Source organism: Mesocricetus auratus, unplaced genomic scaffold (genome assembly GCF_017639785.1).
Source record: "Mesocricetus auratus isolate SY011 unplaced genomic scaffold, BCM_Maur_2.0 Super-Scaffold_100676, whole genome shotgun sequence".
NCBI lineage: Eukaryota > Metazoa > Chordata > Mammalia > Rodentia > Cricetidae > Mesocricetus > Mesocricetus auratus.
The window spans coordinates 85441672-85461861 of record NW_024429266.1 but is presented as its reverse complement, the minus strand read 5'-3'; the positions used below and the strand labels follow the sequence as shown (position 1 = coordinate 85461861).

Here is a 20190-nt window from a genome sequence, read left to right as displayed (position 1 = left end):
TCTTACCTTGTTGTCTACGCATCTCTTTCTCTAATAGGTATAGGTGGAGCTTGTGCTTCAGGGCTTCTCTCTTTCTCCAATTGGTACAGTTGGGGGCTGTGGCTCCCTTGACCACTCTTTCAGGCACAAGTAGGCAGAGCTTCCGGTGAACGCTCCTCCTGGTGGAAGTGGGCCCAATGCTCAGGTGGTCACTCCTTGAGGTGCAGGTGGGGCTACAGCTCCGGTGGATGCTCCTCCCATTAGAAGTGTAGATGGGGCTGAGGTTCAGTGCTCTATGTAGCAGCGGGGTATCTCCAACCGAGAAATGACAGTGGATGCTGCCTGGGACACAGGTGCTCTTTCGGAGGAACTTTTTGAGATACTTTCTGGAAGCTACTGCTGGAAACCTTTGTTGTTTCACCTAGTGATCACTCCTTGCTCCTGGGCTTCCCTCTTGACACTACTCCCAGGTCTGGGGCTGGTGGCTCCCTTGATGCTGTTCTGGGCCTGAAGCTCTGCCCTCCTCTGCCTCTGCTCCTTCCAGGCTGGGATTCAGGCATCTCACAGATGTTGCCCGGGACCTGCCTGAAGTTCAGGCCTACCCTCAGGAGCTGATATAAAGCTCATGGAAGGGTACCACCTCCTGACTTGCTCAGCCTGTTTTCTTAGAGAACCCAGGACTACCTGCTCAGGGGTGGCCCCACCCACCATAGAATGGGCCCTCCCACATCAATCACTACTTAGCAAAATAGCTTACATGCCTGCCTATAGGCCCATCTTACTGAGGCATTTTCTCAGTCAAGGATCTTTCCTCTTCAGGGACTCAGCTTTTGTCAAGTTGACATAAAACTAGCTGGTACACATCCCTCCATCCCTCCCCTGCTTTCATGTTGCTAACCCCTATTTTGAAGTACAGAGACAGTTTGGCCTGGGTGTCTGGTCAGCATCCTTTGATGTACTGTGGGCTTGGCTTTGTGTTCCTAATTCTTGTCGTTTTCCAATGTGCAGTCTGACCTTAGGGCCTGGGGACCATGTCTGATGCCTCCATTTCCTCCAGTGGCCACCACAGTGCCTAGTATTAAATGATAAAATGAGTGGCAACTGTGATGTTTAGGTCTTAACTACATTTCCTTCTTAGTTTTGTCTCTGACCTTTTCTCCTAGGGAATAAATTTCAAAGAACCCTTGGAGGAAAAGAAATGATGTAAGAACAGTTGCTGGGGTGTATTGGAGACAAGGAACCACCCAGAATATTTTTCTCTTGTGGTCAATATTGTGACAAGGCAAAATTAGACTGGTCTCTCTCTTAAACTCCAAGGAGGAGGTAGACACCATAAAAGTCAAACAAATATCTCATATGAACTGTAATATCTAAGACAAATAAATCCAAGACATGGAGAAAGTAGATAATCACAAGTGTGTGCTGAAACTCTCTCTGGTGTCTGTGTAATCAACTAAGTTTGTTTCACAGGTGTTCTTCCATGCTCACAAACCACTTCTTAATAAAGCTGCTGGGAATGTACTAGGTTACCGAGTATTTTCAGCAGCTTCAGGAAATAACTGAGAATTGAAGGTTCGCATCCATGTAGCTATTACCACATTCGTGTTGCGCCCAAAACTCCCCATCCTCCTGGGAACAGACCAACTTCCCAGAGTACCATATTAACTAAACAAATCTGTTGTAGGGCATTTTGGTGCTCTTCTTTGACAATGCTGAGAGACCCAGCATTGGGTGAGGAATGTGCAAAGGACCTTTACTATGGGCAGGTCAACAAGTTTGTAGCAATGTTTGTTTTATGGAGCATACCTTTGGGCAAACATTCTGCAAAGAGCCAGATAAGAAATGCTTTGCAGACTAGTCATAATCAGCCTTGCAGAATGGAAAAGTAGCCCCAGGCAATATGCAAACCAGGGGTGTGGCTATGTAAAACAGCACCTGACTGCAATAGTAGGTAGTGGCTTTGGTTAGGCTTGTCTCTAAAGTGGATTCTACAGTCAGTGCCCCTCTCTGTGTCACTGGTGATTTGACAATGAAGGGTTGAGCTCTGAGCTTTACTCTGCATAGTGGCCAATTGTAATTTACCTTTAGGATTTCGATGAGTATTGCGTTTACAGATCTAATGAAGAGGATGGAGCTGTTCAAATATATAAAGAAGTAGATGCTTGATTTTTTTTGATATCATGGTTAATTTTACCAATACATATGATCAGATTAATCACTCCTGTCCGACTCCGCTGTGTCATGCAAGAATTAAAGGCACTCTATCTGACCCAGGTTGAGGAGATAAACCAGGTGACCTATTTCAGCCTGTGGAGTGGGAAGCTGCTAGGGGAGACCAGTTTCTCCTCACACTGGTGATTTTGAAATTACGATCATCTAAATATATGCATTGGGCTGTAGCTCAATTGCAGAATTATTGCCTAGCCAGCACAAAGCCCTGCATTTGATTTCCAGCACTGAAAAAAATTAAAGCATTTGGTTGTATGTAATTAATCAACAATATTTTTTTTATTAATTTTTTTATTTTCCATTTTAAATTTAGATAAGAAACAAGGTTGCTTCACAAGTCAGTACGAGGTCCCTCTCCCTTTCCCTCCCCTCCTCCCGTGCCCTCCCCCCCATCCCCCCCCGTTATCCCCTCATTCCCCCAGGGAGGGTGAGGCCCTCCATGGGGGTGTCCATAGTCTGTCATTTCATCTAGGGCAGGGCCTAGACCCTTCCCCAAGAGTTCAGGGTGAGAGTGCACCTCACATTGTTCTATGGGAGTCCAGAGACCGTGTGTATACTTGGGATGGGTACTGATCTGCTGTCCAAGGCTCAATAGATTCCCTAGGCCTCCTCACTGACACCCAGATTCAGGGGGTCTTGATCTTAATCAACAATATTAAAAAATAATTTTTTGTTTGCTCCTGTCTATTTGACATTAATCTGTAAAGATTTTCCTCTGGTTAAAAAAAATGAACCACAAGCAAGATAACATGTCTAATCATTAAAAAATATATTCCCTCTCCCCCAAATGGAAATGCATCTCTTATTTGTTACCTGTGGAGAGAGAAAAGAGAAAAAGCACATTTGCTCTGTGGCACCAGATTGTTTAAAGATGTCAGCAGTACAGCCACACTCTTGTGCAGAGTATAACTGGAAACTCAGAGAGTGGCAATGGAAGTGATCCACTCTTCCACAATCATTTCCCCCCTGCATTATTGCTGTAGCGATGATGATGTTGCAGTCCTTTGCTTCTGTGGCAAACAGTCTGAGGCTGTATCCTTGGTCAAACTTCCCTCTGTGACTTTTCCCCAACACCCGCTGAATCAGGCCTATTGGACAGATGAATAAAAACAGATAAACATCCATTGATACTGTGTCTAGACACAAGAGCAAGTGACATTTAGATGCCTTGTGGGGTAGATATTGGCGTGCAGATCTAGAGTAGCAACTGGCCCCGAGGGAAGCAGAATCAGGATTCCCTGACATATGTGAGAGTCAAGAACTGGGCTCCATCACTGTGTGCAAACTCATTAGTGCACAACCGAGTTTTCCCTCCTTTTGCTCCAGCCTGCTACCCATACTCCCTCAGGGATTCAAGCAGCTTCATCAAGAACCCTTAGGGGAAAAGAAGCAGGTCCTTATTGCATTTTATATACTTATTTTGCTCTTTCAAACACCTCATCAGGTAGGAATGATTATATCATATACCTTAAAAGGAAATAGAAACTCAGATTAGTTAAACACATTAAATAACTTGATCCAAATCATTCAGCCAATAGTAACAGAGTAGGGATAGAACATCAGTTCTGATTCCAAAGGAACTTTTACTCTGCATTGCTTTAAAAGAATTTAATAGAAAAGACCCCAAATCAAAGAGAGAAACAGACCTATAAACTCTTACATATTGAAGTCTAGTACAAAAACTTACATTTTTAGGCAAAAAAAAAAGTATGGCCCTTGGAGTAGTTCTCAACCCTAAGGGCATTTGGGACGCTTGACAATAATGCTGACTTGAATGATTCGCCCTCATGTGTAACTTGAACATGGAGATTTTCAAGTCTCCCTGGCTGATACCAGTGTGCAGCCAGCCACAGTGGGACTAAATGGCCTCCAGAGGTGGTGTGATATTGTGATAAGGGCTCACACAGTTTCCAGGCTCGTTTGGAGGTTATACAGGGGAGACTTAACAAATACAAACAGTTCTGCGACAGAGAAACTGCAATCTCTAGAGTTTCTGGTTGCATCAGCATTTTTTATTTTGTCCCAGTCATGCTAAATTTCATGGTCTTGTGTCAATGCTGGGGCTAGCTTGATGCCCTTCCAGACTGTTTCCCAGGGTTCCCGTAGAGGTGAATTATGAAGTGCTATAAACTGCAAACCTGGGATTTGATTTTTGAAAGGAAACATGATACCTCAGTAAAGATGATGGAATGTGTACTTTCAGGAAGGGCAGCCTTAAGTGACACTACACGTAGACATTTTTCTTATTTTTTTTTAAATTCTGGAAGCATTCTAAATTTAGCAGAATGTAGTGTGGCTTGATTCTTAGTGTAAGGACCTGGGGAAGCAAAGGGGACTCACCATCTGAATTCGGGGTACCTAGGAAAAGCTTGACACATGATATTGTCTCCTTTCTATAAACTCTGCTCAGAGATATGGCAGCTCTGAAAACAAGCTGTCCTTGGAGCTGGGGAGGCACTGGCATTCTTCAGGGAGAGCAGATTTTAGTTAAGGATCCCATGGCTTGGTAGTCTATACTTTACAAAGCATATTTACACATATTCTGTGGTAAAGGATGGCAAAATATCCTAATTCTCCACTCTTCCCAGGATACGTGCCATTTTTCAATATGGTTTTATAGTCTAAAATAGGCCACTTTCAATCTTGGCTGGTCTTGTGACTAACTTTAAATAATAGAATGTAGTGTAGGCTTTGACCCAAGGACACAGGAAGACTTTCACGGTTTCTTTCTCAGCCTTGCTTTATCAGATGAGAGGCCACACGGAGCACAGCCAGTTATTGTAGCAAAGCTATTGTACATCAGCCACAATGCTGATAACTTCCCCACCAAGTCCAACAAAGATCTGCGACTCTGTAGGCTGCTTAGATGCAGGAGAAGTAAATTAGTTTTTTTTGTTTTTTAATTGCCATTTAGACATTGTGGCAAAAAGCTAAAAACACACCTTTCTGTGACCCTGGGAAGAGTGGTAACCATGACTACAGAAAGGGTGGGTGTTTTTAAAAGTCAGTGTCTTTGCAGCTGGTGAAAACCCTGGGGTCTGACATTCACTCGTTTTGAACCTTGGGCTGATTAAGTTTTCAGAATCGGTTTCTCCAGCTGGAAAGTGATATAATAAGGTTTTTGCTTGGAAAGTTGCTCTGAGGATTAAAGTAGCTAAGCCGTGTAAAGAGCCCAGTTCATGTAAACAGGGTAAATTCCAGTTCTTACAATGATAGTCATGTCAAGAACTGCTCAAGGTTTCATGTCCAGGCGTCAGGGACCAGGTCTTCACGTTTCTTTTCTAGCAGACTTCCTAATGCCTGACGCAGAAGAATTGCTGTTAATCTCTCCTCCATTTTTGTTGCTCTCCCGTTCCCATTTCTGCTCTCATCTCAGAGCTTATTTCAAGCTGCCACTAGGCTGTTATAATTCCTAAGACCCTTTAAAAAGTGAAAAGGAGCCAACAGTGCAGGTCCAATGAATTATCTGATTCAAGACTTATCAGGAAGAAGGTAGGATGTTCCTACAGGAAAACAATGGGTCTTCCACACTGTAGTTCCGCCCTCTCCCCAAACCAGGACCATCTCCCACAAGATCTCTTAGGTATGAAGTAAGCTTGCTAGACAGAAATCTTAGCAGCTAAGATCAAAAGCCAGAGGAACTCTAAATATAGAAGTTTTCCATGTCTGATGACTACTTTGACCCCATGGGCAATTTCACAAAGCAAGTGCCATGATGTACATTCTAGGATTATAAAAAACAGCCAACTGGGTAGTGCTTTGTTCTTGAAGCATTTTTCTGCTCATCCTGCTTGAGGACTGGTCTCCCTCGTACTACATTCACCTCTCTTCGTCCACCCGTGAGTATTTGAGAACAGTTTCATTCTTGTGTTTTCACTTTGCTGAAATGAAGGGAACTCCTGGGAGCAACCTTTTTAGTCTAGTTAGACATGTTATGCTCATTTAAATACTATGCCTCATTAGATGGCATTTCATCACAAGCTCTCTGGGAGCAAGGTATCTTTCTGCTCAGGGCCCAGGTGTGTGGTGGTCAGCAAGCATCACTTGCAAAATAGCATCAGGTACAGATGCTATGCAGAAAGAAAAGCATCCCCAAGCACCACTGTCTAAAATTCTGAAGAGAAGGGAAATATATATCAAGATTATTTGCGGAAACAGTTACTCAGTGTTGCTGGCTTCAAAATGTCTCTTAGCTAAGATTTGGAAGCCTGCTATTAATCAAGTTGCCTTGGGAAAGATCACCACTTCCCTCAGGATCCTGCTTTTAGAAGCAAAAAGCAGATGTTTTTCTAGATAAGAAACAAGCATTTTGAGCTGCAGTATGCAGAGTTTAGTCAGCAAGAAATAGGGAGTCTAATTTACACTCATGTTGTGCTCTGCCCGCCTGGAATTATTCACTCCCATCATGCTAACGAGACTGGTTTCCAGTCTTCTGTGGTTCCCAGTATTTCTCTTTTGGATCAAGAATTCCTATCATTTCTACCTCCAACCTGGTTTAACCACTAAAATCCTAATGATTTACCTAGGATATAATTACATCCCTGTTATTTTTAAATCAATAATTGTGGATATATATATGCATATTTTTTGAAAATATGCCTATAGTGTGCCATGCTCATGTTATTTTTTTAGAATTTCCAGTTCTTTAAACATTTTATTTTATGTATATGAGTGTTCTGCATGCAAATATATCTATGCATCATGTATGTGCCTGAAGCTTGTGGAGGGCAGAAGAGGGCATCAGATTCCTTGGAACTGGAGTTATAGACAGTTATGAGTTGCCATGTGGGTGCTGTGAATAGAACCTGGGTCCTCTGGAAGAGTATCCAGTGCTGTTAACTTCTGAGCCTTCACCCAGGCCCGAAATGTCCACTTCTTTGTATAGATAATCTTTTATGGTCCATTAGGTTGCAAACAGAATGCTGTTTTGAACTGAAAATCATTCAAGTTCTAGATGCATTTTAAGAAACAATAAGACCGAAGAAGATCACCTATTCACTTTGTAGTATAAATCAAGGTCTTTCCTGTTAGATATGTGCCTTTTCAGCATAATTGTTAAGGCAGGGACTCTCAGAGCAAAGAGAAGGATGTATGGTCAGGTACTGACCCCTCCCCTCCTTTAACAGCAGGGAGACTCAAATGTATGGAATCTTGAAGTCAGTGTTAGGTGTTACTATGGGTATGGCTTAGGCTACATGCTTTATAGTGAAGCCCTTCGGGTGTTCTGTTTGATGACTGTGCTCTGTTTGATCCCTTCAAGAGAGGAGCTCTCATCACTAGGAGAGACAGTGTATCAATTATTGCATAGCACATTGTGATGGTTAGAGAGAAAATGGCTCTCAAAGGAAGTAAGGTGAGGCCTTGTTGGAGTAGGTGTGGCCTTGTTGGAGGAAATGTGGGGCTGGACTTCCCATGCTCATGCTACAACTAGTATCACACACAGTTCACTTCCTGCTGCCTGCAGATCAAGATGAAGAACTCTTAGCTCCTTCTCCCACACCATGTCTGCCCGCATTCCTCCTTATCCTGAATATAATGGACTAAACCTCTGAAACTGGAAGCCATTCCAATAAAATGCTTTCCTTTGTAGGAGTTGCTCTTCATGGCAGTAGGAACCCTAACTAAGATACACATTTTATTATAAATGTTGTAATTAGCTACTTAATCCTGTTCTCTGCCAAGCATCATTATTAGTGTGGGCACAAGCAATGACACCACTTGAGAATCTACTCAAGGCTAGGTCTACAGCACTTTTATCCAGACTTTTTACAGCCATGTTGATGAAATCAGGTTGCCTTGCCTTTGCCTACTAATATTCTCTCTTCCTGCTGAATGAGCTAGAGCAATGGTTCTCAACTTGTAGGTCGCAACCCCTTTGGTGTTGAACGACCTTTTTATATGGATTGCCTAAGACCATCAGAAAACCCAGGTATTTGCACTGCGATTCATAACAGTATAAAGTTACAGTTATGAAGAAGCAATGAAATAATTTTATGGCTGGGGTCACCACAACATGAGGTGCTGTATTAAAGGGTCAGAGCATCAGGAAGGTTGAGAACCACTGCTCTAGAAACATTGCATATTTGAAAATAGGGTCAGGAGGATATTTTCATCCTCCACCCCAAATGTCCTAGTAGACTTTGAACTTGACATGCATGATGCTTGTCTCTAAATTCAACCATAGTGCTAGTGGTGTGGGGATTGTTGGTCTCTGACTGGGCATGGCTTGGCACTGGGGCCGTCCAGAGCTTCGTCTTCATTGGCTCTAACAAGACTGCATTCTGGAATGAGCTGAAGTCATAGATAAAGGAGTTCACATGTCCTGTAAAATGTCATTGTGAATGTCCTGTGGTGGCAGCTTGAAATATCTTTTCCTTATAAGGTTAAAAACAAAACAAAATTTAAAACAGATAGCCCCGTATACATGTCAATGAATTTTTGGTTAAAATGTTAAATTCCATGTTATAAAAGGAAATCTGAGCACTTTCCTTTGCATTAGAGACTGGCTGGATGTTAATGAACTCAGTTTCCTCTTCCTTGGTGCTCAAGAAGGCTGTATTTCTCATTTTTCCCTGTAGTTATTTTGGGAGTTGTGTCCTGGGTTTTGTCTCAGGAAATATGGGATATCAAACTCATTATAATTTTTAATTAAAAAGGAAAAAAGCAATGCACATTTGCTTACATTATGTAGTTATTTTAGTTTTGAAAGTGGAATAAGAAATAAAAAAACATGGTAAGTTGGCAAATTCAAAGCAATGAAATTCATTCTAAAGGAAATTGCTTTGTACCTGAGATAGGAAGAAAGACTTAAAAAAAATGGGAGATGCTAAGATCATACAAATGGAACACTAACAAATAACCTTCCAAAACTCATTTAAGACAGTGAGTGTGTTTCTAAAGTCTGACTGTGCCCTGGTGCCAGGTGAGAAGGAGCACACTTTAAAAATGCTAGAATAAACAATTCCAAAGACTTCATTTTTCCCCCTAGCACACCTTAAAACATACTCTGTTTGCAATAGAATTTTCCTCCCTACTTATTTCACTGAATTGCCTAAATAGACTTGAACGAGTGTCCATACACAATATATACGTGTGTGTGTGTGTGTGTGTGTATGTATGTATGGTTATATATTAAATAGATCTTAATAAAATGCCATATTTTTTTGCAGGGGAGTGTTCGATATATTTTCACCAATATGGCACAAATGTTACTGAGAAGTCACAGGTGAAGCACAAAATAAGCATACATTTGATTCAAAGCACAGTTTGTAATGACTACTGTGTAGGAATCGTGATTGGTCAGCACACATCAGCCTAGCATGGCAGCGGGGCTCTGCCTTATCACTGCCCATCACCCACTGATCTGCTGCCTCTCTTCTCAGTTTGCTCTTTGAAATCACTCTTCAACTATTCTTGTTTTTGTATGTGTGGCTGTTTCTTTTCATAAGCATTTCTACAGCTTAATTAACCTTTATTACTTGGGAATTCATATTCATGCTTAGGCCCAATTTATGGTTTTATATTTTTGAATTTACAAAGAGGGGATTGGCTAACAATAGAAGCATTTGAGAAAAATCTAATAATTATCCCAGCTTGGCCACTACCAAGTTGCATAATTACAAGCAAATTATACTACATTGTTGAATCTTTAGTAATTGACTGTTGGGAACTGACAGCAATTACCACTATTTACCTCCAAGTAGATTATTCATTTTGATATTCATCTTTTAAAATGCTTAAGAAACCTATCGTGACTGAGAAGAGGGCTTTAAAAATAGCTTGGTGCTTTGCCTCAGAAAAGCTGTGTGTGTAAATCCAAGATCTGTCATTTATTGGCTGAAAGTCTTAGACAGGGCCTGACTGGATGGCTCATCGGGTGAAGGCACACTTCTCCAAAGGCACCTGCCTTCAAGCCTGATGACCCGAGCTACATCCCCTGGAGCAACACTCCGGAAGGAGAGAACTGCCTCCCACAACATGTCCTCTGCTTCCTGTATGCACACCACGGCATATGTGTGTGTAAGAGTATGTGCACATGCATATGTGTGTGTAAGAGTATGTGCACACCAGTGTGTGCAGAGAAAAAAAACAACATAAAAGGATCAAAGTCTTATCAAGTCATTTAAAGTTTGAGCCTACAGCTCCGAATATGGGATGGGTCATCTTAGCACTCTTTCAGCAATGTTTTGAGGACTGGTAGACAAGTGTCCCACACAGTGCTGGTCAGTAGAAAGTATTTGTTTCCTCTGAAGGCTTTGAGTAGGAAACCTAAATTATCCTTCAAGAGTCACTGAGCAGTGAAACCTGACAGAGTCCCAGGAATAGTTATCTGTTTGTTGGATTCACAGTGACCACTGAATAATGAATCCTCCATTTGATGCAGAATTCTGATTTCGTTACTCTTACTTAACTAACCTTGAAAGTGGTAATGAGATCGTTTTCCTTTTGGCTTACTATTTGTAATTCCAGAAGAAAATTGGTCATTAAGTCAGAAGTCGTGTTAGTTCATTTCTTGTTCGAACCCATGGGATGGGTTGCGCGTCTTACTTGGAATAAAATTCTGTGTCCGCAGCAGTGCTTTCAGGGCACTGTGAGAGCGGTGGTGGGCAGCATCTGTGTCTTACCTCGTTCTGCTCTCACCCGCACTCTCTCCTCTCCGGGTTCATGTGTCTTCGCGTGGCTCTCATCCTCACTCTCTCTCTCCGGGTTCATGTGTCTTCGCGTGGCTCTCATCCTCACTCTCTCCGGGTTCATGTGTCTTCGCGTGGCTCTCATTCTCACTGTCTCCGGGTTCATTTGTCTTCGCGTGGCTCTCATCCGCACTCTCTCTTCTCCGGGTTCATGTGTCTTCGCGTGGCTCTCATCCGCACTCTCTTCTCCGGGTTCATGTGTCTTTGGGTAGCTTTGCATATTCAGTCCATTGCCATCTGAAGCCATTCTTCATAGAGAGCATCATGTCCTTTCCCAGATTTTCATACTTCCAGCACCCAAGATTCCTTTTCTCATCGTCTCCTCAGGAAGAGATCTTTAAAATACCCACCTCTTCCCTGAGCCCAACACAATCTACCCAAGCAATATGTATTCTTTCCTTATAAAAAAACCCTACATAGAAGAATATTTATAGGTTACAGAACTGCGCTGTAAATTACCTTTGTTTGCATGTTTGTTACCCATCTTTTTCACTAAAACATAGGTTCTAGGTAATAGAGAATGCTGCTGTCTCCCATTTCTATATTGCAGCTTGGACACACGCGCACACACTCACACACACACTCACACACACCACTCACATACTCACAAACATACACACACACTCACACACATACATACACACATATACATCACTCGCATACTCACACATGACACACACATACTTACACACACACACCACTCACATACTTACACATAACACACACATACTCACACACTCTCACACACACACCACTGACACACTCACAAACACATACACACACAATACTCACACACACACCACTCACATACTCACACATAACACACACATACTCACACACTCACACACATCACTCACACACTCACAAACACATATACACTCACACAATACACACACACCACTCACACTCACACACACACTTATACACACACACGTAAACACACACTGACACAGATTCAGTTCTATGTACTGTCCTTTTTTTCTCTTAGTTTTATTTCTCTGAGGCCAACTCTTTTTTTTCCTTTTTTTTTTATATTTTATTTTCCAGTTTAAATTTAGATAAGAAATGAGGTTGCTTCACAAGTCAGTTCCAGGTCCCTCTCCCATTCCCTCCCCTCCTCCCGTGCCCTCCCCCAGCCCCCCCCCCGTTATCTCCTCATTCCCCCAGGGAGGGTGAGGCCCTCCATTGGGGTGTCCATAGTCTGTCATTTCATATAGGGCAGGGCCTAGATCCTTCCCCAAGAGTTCAGGGTGCGAGTGCACCTCACATTGTTCTATGGGAGTCCAAAGTCCGTGTGTATACTTGGGATGGGTACTGATCTGCTGCCCAAGGCTCAATAGATTCCCTAGGCCTCCTCACTGACACCCAGATTCAGGGGGTCTTGATCAGTCCCATGCTGGATTCCCAGGCTGATGCCTGGGATTCAAGAGTTAACCTTTGTCTGGTCAGCTGTTTCTGGGGGGGTAAACCAGCCCAGTCTTAATCCCTTTGGTCATCAGTCCTCCCTCTCTGTTACTGGCTTTCTTGAGTTCAGCTCAGTACTTAACCAAGGAAGTCTGCCTCTTCTTTGATCAGCCACTAAATAAAGTTTCTGTTTCCCAGACTCTCTGGCCATAGGATTGTAGGCTGGCACTCCCCAGATCTATGTCTAAAATCCATATATGAGAGAATACATGCCATGCTTCTCTTTTTGTGACTGGGTTACCTCACTCAGGATGGTTTCTTCTAGTGTCATCCATTTGCCTGCGAATCTCATGATTCCATTATTTTTTTCTGCTGAATAGTACTCCATTGTGTAGATGTACCACATTTTCTCCATTCACTCTTCGGTTGAGGGACATCTAGGTTGTTTCCAAGTTCTGGCTATTACAAATAAAGCTGCTATGAACATAGTGGAACAGACATCTTCGTTGTATGAATGGGCATCTTTTGGATATATGCCTAAGAGTGGAGTTGCTGGGTCTTGTGGTAGGTTTATTCCCATTTTTCTGAGGAATCTCCATACTGATTTCCAAAGTGGCTGAACCAGTTGGCACTCCCACCAGCAATGGAGGAGTGTCCCCCTTTCACCACATCCTCTCCAGCATAAATTGTCATTGGTGTTTTTGATTTTAGCCATTCTGACAGGAGTGAGATGGTATCTCAGAGTTGTTTTGATTTGCATTTCCCGGATGGCTAAGGATGTTGAGCACTTTCTCAAGTGCCTCTCAGCCATTTTAGACTCCTCTATTGAAAACTCTCTATTTAGTTCTGCAGCCCACTTTTTAATAGGGTCTGAGGCCAACTCTTATTTGTATGTTAGTTCTGATGCCTAATGCCCAATCTTTAAAATAGTTCTGTCTAATAGAAATTTAATGTAAATCACACCAACAATTTTAAATTATCTAGTAGCCATGTTGGAAAAGTACATGTATATTAAATTTTGATAACATTGAACCCATTAACGCAATATTGCAACCCACAATTCACATAAATATTGCTGGGCTTATATTTCTACATTCTTTTCAAAATTTGTGGTACGCTTTAAGCTTGTGGGTCATGCCAACTTGAAATAAATATACATATATAAAAGCCATATGTGATTGGCGGTTATTATACTGGATAGTGCATTCCAGGTAATGTGTGAGATAGTATTTCCTGGCTTACAACGTATAATGCATATTTATTACAGACAACGTATAGTGACATGATTCTCACTTTGCAATGGATGACGAGGCTGCTCACAGCCTGATCTCTCCATTTGTTTTTTCCTAATGTTTTTAGATTTATATGCATATGTAACTCTAGATATATGTATATAATCTGTGCTTACGATTTTAATTTTTAACTAGTCTCTTCTATAGCTTTAAATAACATGCTTGATAGTGTTTTTAATCCTTCAGTTTCGGGAATATTAAGATCACACCTTCGTCCTTCATTTCAGGATGGTCCCAATTCTACAGCACTCTGTACCTTGGTTCCTCTCTGTTCTGGCTTCTATGGAGCCCAGGTTGTAAACATTTACAACTGCTTTTGAAACAATGGGCATTAGTCTCTCATCTTTATTTTTTTGGGGGGGTGTACTGTGCACACACATGGAGGCCAGTGAAGGTCTGTATCACTCTGTCCCTCCCATCCCTATGGCCATGAGACAGGGTCTCTCACTGAACTCAAAGTGCGGCATTTCAGCCAGGCTGTTCTTTGGATCTGCTTGTTTTCTTCTGCTCGGTGTTGTGTTTGCAAGCATGTAGATGGAAGTTTCTGGTGGTCCCACTGCCCTTCAATCCCAAATAAACACACTGAGATATATTAATTATAAACTGTTTGGCTGATGGCTGGCTCAGGCTTCTTATTTGTCTAGGTCTCTCTTAATTATTAATCCATTTCTATTAATCTATTTATCTCCACTTTGTCTTGGCTTACCAGTGATACCTGGCCCTCTTGCTCCCTAGGCAGCTACATGGCAGCTCCTCTCTGCCTTTCTTTCCTCTTCCCAGAATTCTCCTATTTAGGTAGCCCCACCTATACTTCCTGACTGACTACTGAGCATACAGAAGGACATCCCCCATCACAAGCATGTACAGCCAGGCTCAGATTTTCATGAAAATGCGGGGGTTTGAACTCAGATCTTCAAGATACCCAGCAAGTGCCAGCTTCCAAGCTCATTCTTTAGTTTCCCTAAAGAGTTAAATAGTCTCCAATAGAGAGTGAGAAAGACCTGTAAAATTTCTTCAGATACAGATGGAGACACAGAAAGCACAAACTCAATTGTCCTAGAGCTGAAGACGGAAGAGAGGAAGTTCCCTTACTGAGAAACCAATCTGTTATTTAGTCATGGTTTTAGATAACGGAATGAAATACTAGACACTAATTTGAACTTGACTTTTTATTATTTTATTTCTGGAGATTAAATACAGTGAAGAAATAGTTTCACGTTTAGTATGTCAATGATTATTTTCCCCCTTCCTGAAAAGCTGACTCTTTCTGGATCAAGATTTTGTTCTGCAGAAGACCAATTCCTGAGAGATCAGATTCATCAGAGATGTGTGGGAAAGCTGTGGCATTGGTGTCATTTGCAGAGGAAGAATTTGCTGTTGTTTTCTTTTAAAACTTAGAGTTTGATGCATAAAAATTACAAACGCACATATTTTTTAGTTGACCCATGAAATCAGGTCATAATATCTGTTATATTTATAAATCTACCAGACTGATTATCAGTTTAAGAGTTTAGCAGTTACCCTGACTAATTCCAATTCTTTATGTATTTTATTATATTTTTATTTTTGAGAATAATTTTGTATGTTAACCTCAAGATACAACTATATCCTAAGATCATTACTGTAAAAGAACGGATCCTTACAATACCAAAATAAGCCATATACCATGAGGTCGGTTTAGCCTTCCATTTTTATCTCCTTCTTCTTTCAACAAATGTGCACCACGGTGTTCCAATAGCAAGGCTGATGCCATGAATACAAAAGCTTCGATTTGCAAGGTACCAACCACATCTAGAACCCAGGGAGACCCATCAGACAGAGTGAGCATCTCATTAGTTAATTAATTCTAACTAAACAATCCGGTGACATCACAACACTCTGGCGTGCAGCACTGAAAATGTCCATTAAGTTTCTTTTTTTCTTGATGATCAGAGGTCCCACGTAGTCTCCATTCTCTTCGTTATGTTTTACGTGAGCCCCATCACAGAACAGAAACTTTTTGGACCTCCGGCAGCAGCAGTACACAGCCTTATCTCCCAGGTCCTCCATGTGGAAAGTGTGCACTACTTTGGGGTTGTCTTTCTGGATCTGAAGGTTCACCATAGCATTGGTATGATTATCTTTAACACAGAACTATTTGTAAGCCAGGTAACCGAGAGCAGCTGTCCCAGCAACAAACGTCATGGCTGCAATCTATTCAACTCGCACTGAGGAGTCGCAGCTAAGGCCTATCGTGTGGGCAGTGGGAAGGTTGTGACAGGACCACGTGGGCTGGCACTGGGGACCACAGGAGATCCCTCTTTATGCATTTTAAACAAAAAAGATTTGCTTTTTTCTAAGAACTAAGTGCTTGGAATAAGTCGTTTATCTCTAGGTACTCAAACTGTAGTTTATCCACTCAATGGAATTTCAAAATATCGCACATGTCAGTTTCTTTTTATAAATTCTAATCATATGTATAAAACTAAGCAAACCGTTTACACATTTTAATTTAAAATGTGAAAGTCTAAAAATCAGTTATTCAATTATACATTCATATTGGAATCATCAAACAGAAGTTACAGGTTTTGATGTGTTAAATTTCTCAGGAACTTATAGACAATGAGACCACACATCTGTTTCTTTCATGATTCCCATTCTCCTCTCTGTCTTTTTGGCATTGAAGGGACATTAACTCACTGAAGACAGGGTCACATTCCTGAGTTAAGGTCTCTTCTCAGGTGACTGTGGAAGCTAATTATATGGCTATGTGTGTTTGGGGCAATATCTTGAGCTACAGACCCTTCAGGAAAAGTTCTGTATGGTCATGCTTCATATTTCCCAAGGCCTTGACTTATAAAAGCTATTTGATTTGCAATCTTGGTTACTGAAGATCTGGGGTAGAGAGATGGCTCAGTGGTTAAGAGATCTGGCTGATCATGCAGAGGACCTGGGTTCAGTTTCTAGAACCCACATGATGGTTCACTGATATTTGGGAAACCCGGTTTCAGGGGATCTGATGCTCTCTTCCACCCTCCTTGGGTACCAGACATTGTAAAGAGAAGCTTTTTCTTTGAGAGAAGCCTTCCCGCCAGCTTGGTTCTAGAGCCACATCAGTCCCAAATAAACACTCAGGAGGCTATATTAATTATGAAGCTGTTGGCCTTGCTTGTTTCTTACTGGCTAGCTCTGACTTAAGTAATTACCCCATAGTTGTTAATCTAAGTATTTCTCTTACCGGAGAATAGTTCCGGGCTTCCTACCCCATGGCGTTACATCTTGACTCCCTGCGTTTCTCCTTCCCAGAGTCCTCCTGGACTCCTAGTCCCACCTATCTTACTTCTCTATAGGCCAACAGTGCTTTATTGATATATACACAGGACTTCCCACATCAAGACATGCACAAGGAACACATAAATACATGTAGGGAAAACACTTATACACATAAAAAAATCTATACAAGAGTTTTTTGCTTTAAATGTACATGTGCATGTATGTACGATGGGGGATATTCTTCTGTACATATATTTCTCTTATTAGTTAATGAATAAAACACTGTTTGGTTAGTGTTCAGGCAGGAAGGATAGGCAGGGATACCAGACTAGGAGACTAGGAGAATTCTGGGAAAGGTAGGCAGAGGGAGCCTGCCACATAGACGCCATGTGAGATCAGGAAGATAGGATAAGCCAGGTGTTCTCTGGTAAGATAAGACCATGTAGAAATACATATGTTAGTAGGGTTAATAAGACAGCAGACAGAAGAAGTCTAGCCAGTAAGAAGTCCTAATCATCGGCCAATAGGTAATGATATGTCTTTGTGTGCTTATTTGGGGAGAGAAGGGCACAAGGCACGTGAAACTCAGATGTCAATGTGAGGGAGTCGGTTCTGTCAACTATGTAGGTAGTCTCTGGGATTCAACTCAGGTCAACCTTGGCAGCAAACTCTTCTTACTGTTGAACCATCTCTCCAGCTCTCAGATGGAGACTATCTTACGTGACATGATTAGACTTTACTGCTTGAACTGGATAAATGAAGAATACAGTTACTACTAGCCAGTGTCTCTCCTTTCCTGGCAGGATAGGGCACATAGACTTTTTAGTGGGATCTCTATGTTTTATGACTTTTCCTGGCTGTTCAGCTACAACTTTAAAGTTGCACCAATAATAGGAAATAGTAACTGCTTTTAAAAAATACAACTTTATTTGAAGCAAAATTATAGCACTTTATGCATACACACATATATATGTATGGAACAATAATAATCAAAGTAATTGCTTTTTATAGATCAATGATTTGGAAGTCATTATTTTTCTTTGGGTATTATGAAAATGACCACTGTGTTGGGTCTTGCCCTGGAAACTTCAAACAACAACAACTACAACAACAAAAGCTGCCATTTGTCACTTAAATGGGATGGAAATGTGATACTCAATGAGTGTTGAGTACCCCACCACTTCAAGAGCATAGACTTTGTAGCTTCTAGTATTATTTCCTTTTCTCTCCATTAGTAAGAGTGAAAAGCTGAGTCTATCAAAACTTTGGGTCTTTGAGCCATGGAGATAGTTCAGTGGTAAATGTGAGTGTTGCGCAAATGTGGCCTGAGTTTGGGTCTCCAGAAGCCACATCAAGCCAGTCATAGTAACACTTGTCTGCTAACCTAGCATGCCTGCCGTGGGGTGGGAAGCAGAGACAGGGAAACCCTCAGAAGTGCACAGACCAGCTAGTCTGGAGTATACAGTAGACAAGAGTTGCTGTTGCAGACAGTGTAGACTGTGAAGACTATCGTGGGGGATTGTCATCTAATCTGCACACGCATGCCATGCCACATGCGTGTCTGTACCCACATAAACATGCATACTCATACACACACATACACACATCACATACATGCACAAATGACACAGATTAAAAAAAAGTGTGGCCTTATTGTTTTAGATCCCTTTCCCATTAACTTCACATTTTTGTTTGTTGCACATAGATGAGGATTACTACTTGAGTGGCCCAAAATATGTTGGATGCAGCCTGTGTTAGCATTTCCCATTACTTTCACGGTATTCCTGCCTTGAGTTGGCTACTTGAATCAGTTACCAGATTATCTGTTGAAACCAGCTTATCCTGTTGCACAGTGTTCCATGTCTCACATTTCCTGAATGGACAGAGCCAAAAGACTGGAGTTACTTTCTGTGATTCTCTATGCCGTGTCTTGCTGCAATGTGCTTTAGATCTATGTTCAAATCTTCTAAAATACTTTCCTTATTTATATTATATCTGTGCATCACATGCATGCCTGGTATATACCGGCCAGGAAAGGGTGTTGGATTTCCCGGGTACTGGAGTTCCAGATGGTTGTGCATACTGCAACTTGAGTCCCAGACCCTCTGGAAAAGCAGCCTGTGCTCTTATCTATTGAGCCGCCACTCCAGCCTTCATACTCAAACTGTATAAACTTTTTGCTTATTTCACATTTCTGTTCAAAGGAACATACAGTCACAGTGGTAGCACCATTTGTCTCTTTTGACCTTCATAGGCGCAGGGGAAGATCTGTGGATAGATGATAATCGAGGGGGAGTTGCATGTTCCTCGCTGATCTGTTCGCATTGCAAGTGAGGTGTAGGGAGTAACTCATGTGTACTCCCTAGCATCCTTCAAGGTGTCCAACCATAGTGCATTGCAACTTGGTTTTAAGGCACCCTGTGGGAAGAAGCAAATGTGGGAAAGCTGAAAAATCCAGGGACTGTGCCATTTTAATCAATTAAATGGCATTAACAAATTGCTGTTTTCTTCCTAGGCTTGTAAAAGTAAAGTCTATTAAGGGATAAGTTGACATTTATTGCATAAAGAAAAAATGTACTTGGTATTTGCAAGCAGTACAGTATTGTTTTGTGTGGAGGACTGGATTTTGTAGTTTTTTTTCCTTTCTTTTGCTGGTTGTCAGGGAGATGTTTTATAGAAGATGACAATGACTATGTTCCCAATGAACTACTATAAACTTTATGAGCTTAGGGACCACAGTTTCCCCCATTTTTGGTTCCTACATCCATGCACTATATTGCGTAACATACCACTCAGTGTATACTAAATGAAACTGAATTAAAATAATTATTACTTTCCCCAAAAATGATAATATCATAGTGCCTTACACCACTTATGTGCTTGCATTAATACTAGTGCATGCAGGAGAGCGTTGGAAAGCTCAGGCTTTTCCTGTGGTCTCCAGCTATTAAAGTGCCAGAGAAAAGAATCTCTGAGCAAAGAGTTGACTTGGAAATAACAGAAGAGTTGTTATTCAGGATGAACAGATTGTGACGTTGTTCAGAAAGCACAGTAAGAGAGGAGTGACGTCATGCAGGGTGTCTTCAAGTTGAGTTCATGGTGCTGGCAGCAGTTTACTGGAATTGACGGGGCATCAGTAGTTACTATGTCAGAGTTGTAATCTTACAGTTGCTAATAGGTCCATGCAGTTTTCAACTTGGATTGTAAGATGGCATTGGAAAAGCTATGTATGACTTTCATGCTTGTCTCTACCATCTCTTGACTCTGATGTAGTTGGGTAGGGCTTAAGTACCTCCATTTTGTATCATCTGATTTCACAAGGGACTGTAGAGTGGTCAAGTCCT

The 20190-nt window shown here is 41.6% G+C and overlaps 1 pseudogene; it reads right to left on the bottom strand.

Annotated features, from left to right (window-relative positions):
* Positions 1-15430: 15430 nt before the first annotated feature.
* On the bottom strand, positions 15431-19171 carry LOC110342238 (annotated as a pseudogene).
* Positions 19172-20190: the final 1019 nt, after the last annotated feature.